Genomic DNA, 9,904 nt, shown 5'->3' on the forward strand with positions numbered 1-9,904 from the left:
CCTAGAAGCACCCAGAGTCTGAATCTCCTCTATAATGTTTATCTTCTCCCGAAACAGGGAACTGGCAGTCTGGTAGTGAAGACAAACAAGCAAAGAAGTAACTATGAACTAGCATGACGACTTATACAACTAGTATGTGGAAATGGGAACATGAGGAAAAGTAACTAACTTGAACTGAGAAAGTAGCAGAGGAAATTTCACATGCAAAGTCACAATCACGAAAGAGCCCAGTGTGTTTGGGTAACTGGGAGCAGTTCGTGTAACTGGAGTGTAAGGGGCTCAGAGGAATGGCCAGGAGTGGCAGGGGATTGGGCTAGAGAGGTATAGAGGTACCGAAAGAGGACTTTGAGTTTAATCCAGGAGATGAAAAGGAGTCATTAAAGTATTTTAAGCAGGGAAGCTCTGTGATCATATTTGCACTTTAGAAAGAGCACTTTGGCAGCTACAGTGTGAAGGGTGGGTTGGAGAGGGCAAGACTGGGCAATGAGGGAGAAGGAGGAGTCGAGAATGGCTCCAAAGTTTTGAACTTGGCTAGAACCAGCGTGATGGTGATATTGTTGATGGAGGCTGGGAATCCAAGAGAGAAGCAAGATTGGAGAGCAAGATGTGATCAATCTCAAGCTTGTGATTCCTACTGGTCAGACACCGATGTCGAGAGGTCAACACAAGTGGGGTTGGGGAGAAGGAACTCTGAGAACAAAAGCAACATTTGCTTAAGTGAACCTTCTTAAGAAATTCTAAGCTATTTAATCTGGGGAACTCGAGCCAGTTACGTAAACACACCACACCAGTCTAGTCTCTCGGAGTGTTTTTCTCTTTTGCTCGGGGCCCAAAGCACTGCAGGCTGCTCTTTGGAATCTCCTTCCGGCTTTCCAACTCTTGTCAACAGAGTAGAGGGAAGCCGACCTCTGCTAACAAGTGATAGAAGATATTCGACAGCAGATCTGTGGAAAATACAAAAAAAACCCAATGAAACTGTCTCCTCCCAACCCCTGTCCTCACCAAATTCCGTTTCCAAAACTAATCAAGAACGAAATACCTGAAGACGGTAACTTTAAAACCATTTCAAGATTACCTCAAATAATCAAACTCTCAAAATTCAGTAGTAAAAGATAATAGAACATTAGATCTGGAAAGGATACTAGAGTGTTTAGAGCAAACAACCTGCATTGCATCTGACTCCAGGTCCAGTGCTCTTTCTACTCTGAGCTGCTGCTTACCAGGAAGAACCATCTTTTTAAAAATCAATGGATGATACCCCAAACATTTTGAAACATATGTCAAATTTGAGTTAGAATAGTTAACATTTCACAGGAATTCAACTACTGGTGCTATATTTTATACATAATACATTATCCTGTTAAATACGTTGACTATTACACAGACAAGGAATTATGACTCTTTTGTCATACAGTATTTCTCATTCAGTGGAATCCATTGTATCCACAGTTTCCAAGCAGTATTGAATAGTACTAGGATGGTTTGGGTTGTCAGATGGGACATGAAAAAACAGCTTTATCACACCGAACTGGATATTATATACTCACTAAAATGGAATTCTAGCAGTTCAATAAACTTCCGGTGGATTAATCTAAATCTTCCCCCATACTGTTTCATACCGGGATTTGATTTGTATACCATCTGTTGCAATGCACTTGGTTTTACTTGATTGTCAATGAGAATGACTACTTCCAAATGCCTTCGTGGTCTTGTCCATGCTAGATTTATGATTTCTCACCCCTCTGAAATCACTATCCTAAAGTTAACTTTTCTTAGGCATCTATCTGCTGGGACTCTTCATGTAGAAAACATTATTATTGTATTGAATTGTTGACAACAATAAATTGAAATAAAAAAAGGAATGTATGGTTTCCTCTTTCTAGATGGTACCACTGATTTTCCCACAGGAATACTGGGTAGCCATGTGGGTGGAAAACTTGACAAGTGACAGCCTATTAGTTTAAAACTTTTTTCTTCTTCTTCCCCCCACCTTTTTTTTTTTTTTTGACTCTTGGGGTTCAACCACAGGAGGATGAAACTAAAAGTTGTTTCATTTCTGAGTATTTTTCCTTTTTAGTCTCTATGCTCTGGTTTCTCAGAAGAGCAAACTTCCTTTCTTCATCGAGTACTGGTATAAATTGTTCCATTTGTTTGTGTAGGAAAGGAACACCAAGAGAAACTTTGAGGTGGGGAGAAGGAACCAAAATCCAAAGAGAAGCTGCAATTGCTTGATGAAAGCCTGGCTAAGTGACTTTAGGGCACATCTGGCCACAAATGGTCTCCCAGAGCAAATCCCTAATGGTAACTGCAATTAAAGACAGAAATATTTCCACTCCCTTGTTTGACTCAGAGGCTAAGCTGCTGTAGGAAAACCTTCTTTCTTTGGAAGCTGCCCTGGCCTAAGGTCTACTAGGCTTATATGGTTTGATTGGGGTGAAGTCTGTGATCCCAATACATTTCCCCTATCTAGGTTCTTCATTAGTCATTTTCCTTACTGATTTCCTCTTAAAATGCTCAAACATGATAAAGTAATTAACCAAGTCATGCAGAAGTGTGATTTACACTGTGATTTTATCTAGGCAGAAAACAGAGGTTTGGATGTGTGTGGTGGTGGGGAGGAAGGACAGGATGGATGGAGGCAAAGGGCGAGGAAAAAGGAGTTGAAAGGCTGAATAGCCCTGCTTACTTCACAAAGTTATTTAGTCGCAGGCTAGAAGGGGAGAAACGCTTATAGGAAGATCTAAAAGGCTTAAGAAAGATATGATAGGCTCCCAGTCTGGCAGCTTAGTCTCCAGGATGTAGTTCTGTGCAGGCTCCTGTATGGCCATAACATCAATCAGGGTTCCAACATTAAACTGCACACTTGACAAAATGGAATAATTGGAAGGGGGGTATTTCCAAAGAGATTACTTATAAATGTGTAGATGCAGGGAACCACAGAGAATAGCACAATAACCCAGGCTAGTATAAGCTAAACTCTTACCTTCCTAGGCCCCAAGGGACAGGCATAGGAAGTGATTCCCACAACCCAGAAGGACTGAATCATGTACAATTGACTGCCTTGAGAGGAGTGGTGACCTTGTTGAAGGACTAAGCTAGCCCAAGGTGATCTTGTAGGGAGGTAATCCTACACCTATTTATGGTTGTATCTGAACTTCTAAAACTAAAATCTTTTCAAAATTTTAACATTAAGATCTCCAAAGAACAGTCCTTTCACTCTACCCTACCATTTTGTTGACATCTTTCACTTGAAAGAAAGGGAGGATGAAGAGAGAAAGAAGCCACCTTGATTTATTCTGCTTTATCTTTACCAAAAAACATTCTATAATTCAACTCTTCATTAAATGTCTGGCTTGCATAAAACATTTTCTTTCCAGAACAGAATGATACAACCTTCATAATACAGCTAACTTGAGTCAGAAAAGTATTTGTCTTCCATTAAGGACAAACATGTTCATAAATGAGAATCAGGATAAAGGTGACATCCTTTCCCTCTCCAATCCTCCAGCTGATGTTATCATCTTGTGTATAGAAAATCCTAAGGAGCTACTAAAAGACTATCACAGCTAATAAAAAAGTTCACCAACAGTGCAAGATAAAAGATCAGTATACAAAAATCGGTTGTCTTTCTATACACTAGCAGAGAACAATTTAAAAAAGAGAAATTAACAAAACAATTCCATTACAATTGCATAAAAAATAAAATACTTAGGAAAACAGTAACAAAAGAAATGCAAGACTTGTGCACTGAAAACTACATAGCATTGTTGAAATAAAAGAGCTAAATAAATGGAAAGAACTATGTTCATGGATTAGAAGATTAATATTGCTAAAATGGCAATACTTTCCAAATTGATCTACATATTCAGTACAATCCTTTCAAAATCCAACTTCCTTTTTTCCCCCAGACATTGATATGGTTATCCAAAAATTCATTTGGAACTATAAGGGACCCAGGAAAAGTCAAAATAATTTTGAAAAAGAAGAACAAATCTGGAAGACTCATACATCCCAATTTCAAAACTTACTACAATGCTACAGTAATTAAAACAGTGTGGTACTGTCATAAGGATAGACATATAGAACTGAGAGTCCAAAAATAAACCCATACATCTGTGGCCAGTTGATTTTTGAAAACAGTGCTACATCCGTTCAATAGTCAAAGAATAGTCTCTTCAACAAATGGTGCTGGGACAATCCACATGCAAAAATGTTAATTTGGACCCTTACCTCATACCATATACAAAAATTAACCCTGAATGGACCAAAGATCTAAATGTAAGAGCTAAAATTATGAAAGTCTTAGAAGAAATATAGACATAAATCTTTGTGACCTTGGATTAAACAATGGTTTCTTAAATACAAAAATGTGCAAGGAGTCTAAATAGATATCTCTCCAAAAGAGATATACAAATGACTAATAAGCGTATGAAACGATGGTAAACATTCTTAGTCATTAGGGAAGTGCAAATCAAATCAAAACCACAATGAGATACCACTTCACATCCACTACAATGGCTGTTAAGAGAAAAGACAATAACAAGTGTTGTGGAGGATGTGGAGAAATTAGAACCCTCATAAACTGCTGGAGAAAATGTAAAATGGTGAAGCCACTTTGGAAAAACAGTGTGGCAGTTCTTCAAAAGGTTAAACCTAGGGTTTACCATATGACCCAGAAATGCCACTCCTAGATATACACCAAAGATCATTGAAAACATAACTCCACCCAAAAGCATGTACTTGAATGTTCATAGCAGCATTATTCATGATAACCAAAAAGTGGAAATAACCCATGTCCATCAACTGATGAATGAATAAACAAAGTGTGGCATATCCATATAATGGAATATTATTCAGCTATAAAAGCTATGAAATACAGATCCATGCTATAGCATGGATGAACCTCAAAACATTATGCTAAGTGAAAGAAACCAGAAACAGAAGGCCACATATATGATCCCATTTATATGACATGTCCAGAATAGGCAAATCCATAAAGACACAAAACAGATCAATGGTTGTCAGGAAGGGGTTGGAGGGGGGTGGAATAGAGTGATTGCTAATGGGAATGAGAATATCTATCTATCTATCTATCTATCTATCTATCTATCTATCTATCTATCTATCCATCCATCCAACTATCTGTCTATCCACCTATCTATCCATCTATAGACAGAGGGAGAGAAATTTCTGGGTCATATGGCAACTTCTTGTTTAACTTTTAGAGGAACTGCCAGGCTGTTTTCCAAAGCAGCTGCGCCATTTTACAGTCCCACCAGCAATATATGAGAGTTCCAATTTCTCTATATCCTTGCCTACACTTGTTACTGTCCATTTTTTAAATTATAGTCATCCCACAGGGTGTTCAGTGGCATCTCATTGTGGTTTTGATTTGCATTTTGCATTTCCCTGATGACTGATGATGTTGAGCATTTTTTTCAATGTGCTCATTGACCATTTGTATATTTTCTTTGGAGAGATATCTATTCGGATTCTGTGCTCATTTTTAGTTCGGTTGTCTTTTTACTATTTTTGTTAGAGCTATTTATGGTCTGGATATTAGACTCTTATCAAGTATAAGATTTACATAAATTTTCTCCCATTTTATGGGTTGTCTTTTCAAGTTCTTGATAGAATCCTTTGAAGTAAAAAAGTTTTTAATTTGGGTGAAGTCCAATTTATATTTTTTTTCTTTGGTTACTTGTGCTTTTGGTCTCATATCTAAGAAACTCTTTCCTAACTCAAGGTCATGAAGTTTACTCCTATGTTTTCTTCTAGGTGTTTGAGCTTCTGCTGGTACATTTAGATCTATGACCATTTTGAGTTACCACATTCTTTTTTTTTAAGATTTTATTTATTTATTTGACAGGGAGAGCAAGAGAGCACAAGCAAGGGGAGCAGGAGAGGGAGATGGAGAAGCAGGCTCCCCGCTGAGTGGGGAGACACAGGGCTCAATCCCAGGACCCTGGGATCATGACCTGAGCTGAAGGCAGACGCTTAACTGACTGAGCCACCCAGGCGCCCCTTGAGTTACCACACTCTTTTAATTACTATAGCTTTGTAGCAAGTTGTGATTGGGAAGTATGAATCTTCCAACTTTGTTCTTTTTAAAAACCTTTTTTGGATTTTCTGCATCCTTTTAACTTCTATTTAAAATTTTGGATCCGCTTATTAATTTCTGCAAGAAAGGTTCTATTTCAATGGTTGCTTTATGGTTTATAGCAGGTTTTTCTCAGCATTGTTGACATTTGGGGCCAGGTAATTGTTTTGGGGACTGTCCTATGCATTTTGTGGCATCCCTGGCCTCTATCCAATAAATATCAGTTTTGGAAACCAAACATGTCTCCAGGCATTGTTGAATGTCCTCCAGGGGCCAAAATCACCCCTGAGAACCACTGGTTTAGAGTTTATATCTTTAACATCACAACTTACCTTCAAGTTATATTATACTATTTCATGTATTGTATATGAACCTTACCATAGTATACTTCCATTTTCCCCATCCAGACCTTTTGGCTACAGTTATCATACATTTTACTTATTCATATGTCATAAGTCCCACAACACACTGTTATTATTTTTATTTAAACAATTAATTGTTTTAAAAAGAGATTTAAATAATAAGAAAAAGAATCTTATATATTTAATCATGTAGTTACCATTTCCTAAGGCTCCTTATTCCTTTGTGTAGATCCAGGTTTCCAAATAGCATCATTTTCATTCTGCTTGAAAAATGTCCTTTAAGGGGCAATAAATAAATAAAATCTTTAAAAAAAGTGTCCTTTAACATGTTCAGTGGTGCGGAACTGCTGGTGAGGGTTTTTCAGCTTTTGTATGCCTGAAAGTCTTTATTTTTGCCTTTGCTTTTGAAAAATATGTTGATGAGTATAGAATTCTTGATTGGGAGGGGCACCTGGGTGGCTCAGTTGGGTAAGCATCCGACTGTTGATCTCAGCTCGGTCTTAATCTCAGGGTTGTGAGTTCAAGCCCCATGTTGGGCTCCACACTGAGTGTGGAATCTACTTTAAAAAAAAGAATTCTTGAGGCGCCTGGGTGGCTCAGTCAGTTAAGCGTCTGCCTTCGGCTCAGATCATGATCCCAGGGTCCTGGATCGAGCCCCGCATAGGGCTCCCTGCTTGTCAGGAAGTCTGCTTCTCCCTCTCCCACTCCCCCTGCTTATGTTCCCTCTCTCGCTGTGTCTCTCTCTGTCAAATAAATAAATATAAAATCTTAAAAAAAAAAAGAATTCTTGATTAAGAGTGTTTTCTTTCACTTCTTTAAAGATGTTGCTTTACTGTCTTCTGGCTTGTTTCTCCAAGAAATCTGATGTTAACCTTTGTACATATCTTTTTTTCCCCCTCGCTATTTTTTTGTTTTGTTGTTGTTGTTGTTGTTTAAGATCTTATTTATTTATTTATTTATTTATTTGTCAGAGAAAGAGAGAGCACACAAGTAGGGGCAGCGGCAGGGAGAGGGAGAAACAGACTCCCTGCTGAGCAAGGAGCCCGATGCAGGACTTGGTCCTAGGATCCTGGGATCATGACCTGAGCCAAAGGCAGATGCTTAACCAACTGAGCCACCCAGGCGTCCCTTCCCCTCACTGTTTGTAAGATTTTATCTTTATCACTATTTCTTTTTTTTATATTTTATTTATTTACTTGACAGAGAGAGACACAGCGAGAGAGGGAACACAAGCAGGGGGAGTGGGAGAGGGAGAAGCAGGCTTCCCGCGGGGCAAGGAGCCCGATATCGGGCTCGATCCCAGGACCCTGGGATCATGACCTGAGCCTAAGGCAGACGCTTAACGACTGAGCCACCCAGGCGCCGCTCTTTATTTCTAAGCAATTTGATATTAATGTGTTTGGCAGTTTTCATGCTCCTTGTGCTGGGAGTTCATTGATCTTCTTGGATCTGTGGGCTTCCTAAAATTTGGAAATAACTCAGCCATTATTTCTTCTTCAAATATTCTTTCAGCTACCACCCCCACCTCATCCTCTCCTTCAGGGACTATGAATACATATATATATTGGGTTGCTTGAAATTTTCCCACAATTCATTGATACACTGATCTTGTTTCATTCATTTTCTATCTGCATTTCATTTCGACTATTTTCTATTGTTCTATCTTCAAATACACTAATATTTTCCTCTACAACTGGTAATCTATCATTAATCAAAAATACAGTGCTTATTTCATCTCAGATATTGTAGTTTTCATTTCCACAAGTTTGATTTGGGTCCTTTTTATATTTCCCATGTCTCTACCTATTATGTTCAATCTTTCTGTACTTTATTGAGGATGTTAAATACATTTATAATGACCTTTTTATTTTTTTTTTTTAAGATTTTTTATTTATTTATTTGACAGAGAGAGACATAGCGAGAGCAGGAACACAAGCAGGGGGAGTGGGAGAGGGAGAAGCAGGCTTCCTGCTGAGCAGGGAGCCCGATGTGGGACTCGATCCCAGGACCCTGGGATCATGACCTGAGCCGAAGGCAGACGCTTAACGACTGAGCCACCCAGGCGCCCTATAATGACCTTTTTAAATATTTATTTATTTATTTGAGAGACAGAGTGTGGGGTGAGGGGCAGAGGAAGAGGGAAAGAGAGATTCTCAAGTAGATTCCACATCGAGCACGGAGCCCTACTGGTTCCATAACATATGACACCCCCCGGAAAGCTGACATCCTGACAAAGTAATGGAATTGCCTGCTGAGGAACAGCTGAAGCACCAACTCAAAGTAAATACTTTGTGAGGACAGAATGCTGTTCTCCAGAATACATTAAATTCATTGAATCAAACATTTTTACATGGTGCGTATGCTCAATTAGGATACATGAGTTCAGGAGCCAAGGAGTGGAAGCAGGAATAGCCACACTTATCATCACTTCCAATGACACAGTTGGGGGACTTTATGTTTGCCATCTCTGCAATTCTGAACTTTCTAAGGTCAGAGGTGCTAGCCCTGAAGGGAGCTCACTCTAGCCCAGGGTTTCTCAACCTTGCCACTAACGACACTTGGGGCTAGATAATTCTTTGTTTGCAGGGGCTGTCCTGTACATTATAGGATATTTAACAGCATCCCTGGCTAGACGCCAGTAGCACACTCTTCCCAGCTATGATGAACAAAAAATGTCTCCAGATATTTCCAAATGTTCTCTGGGAGACTGAAGTGCCCCAAGTTGAGAATCACTGCTCTATCCAATAGAGGGGGGTAAAAAAGGTTCCTATTGAACTCTAGTTTGTGGCTGCCACCTCGGCATTTTGATCTCCTTGTGTCCAGGGTCCAGCAGGCAAGAAGAGGAGTCACCATTTTAACTTGGTCAATTGACCCTGACTATCAGGAGATGGGGCTACTATTGTACAATGGGAACAGGGAGGACTGATTGGAGGATCAAGTAGTTTCTAAGCAGAAGCAGCCGCTAGGTTGGATTACCATTCTGTCGGAGATCTGTCCAGTAAGGAGAAAAGCCCAAATAGATACACACACTTGGCTACTGACATAGAGAGCCTAAGCAAGATCAGCACAGTGTCAGCTCCCCACATCCCTAATCTCACAGGATGACACCTGAACCACAGGGGTCAGATAACAGATTGATAGAGCACTCTGTTGTGGAGGAACCAATTCTAGACTGCAGCTAAGAAGTGTTAGAGCCTTTATCTATATGCTAAGGAAGCCAAGGTAGATAGTCCGTGCCTCACCGGAACCAGGGAGGTAGATAAGAACCTGATCTGTGGCATCCTCCTGCAAGAGAGGGAAGCTTACGAGAAATAGCCTTGCGACAGCTCCTCAGAAGATTGCTATCTTGCCATGTTCCTGGGAGGATCACGGGGTGTTCTGCCAAGACTTAGGTCAAAACAATTGAGCCTTGCCTATGTGGCCTACACAGATATATGAAGGT

At 39.7% G+C, this 9,904-nt stretch overlaps 1 long non-coding RNA gene across 1 annotated transcript; it reads right to left on the reverse strand.

Annotated features, from left to right (window-relative positions):
* Positions 1-724: 724 nt before the first annotated feature.
* On the reverse strand, positions 725-7,045 carry LOC135361963 (uncharacterized). The gene is made up of 2 exons (XR_010406243.1): positions 6,660-7,045; positions 725-944 (listed from the first exon to the last, which is right to left on the reverse strand). It is a non-coding gene; the product is annotated as an uncharacterized LOC135361963 (long non-coding RNA).
* Positions 7,046-9,904: the final 2,859 nt, after the last annotated feature.

Source organism: Mirounga angustirostris, unplaced genomic scaffold (genome assembly GCF_029215605.1).
Source record: "Mirounga angustirostris isolate CCGP_5_RB_7025 unplaced genomic scaffold, mMirAng1.0.hap1 SCAF_11, whole genome shotgun sequence".
In the NCBI taxonomy this organism is placed as follows: domain Eukaryota; kingdom Metazoa; phylum Chordata; class Mammalia; order Carnivora; family Phocidae; genus Mirounga; species Mirounga angustirostris.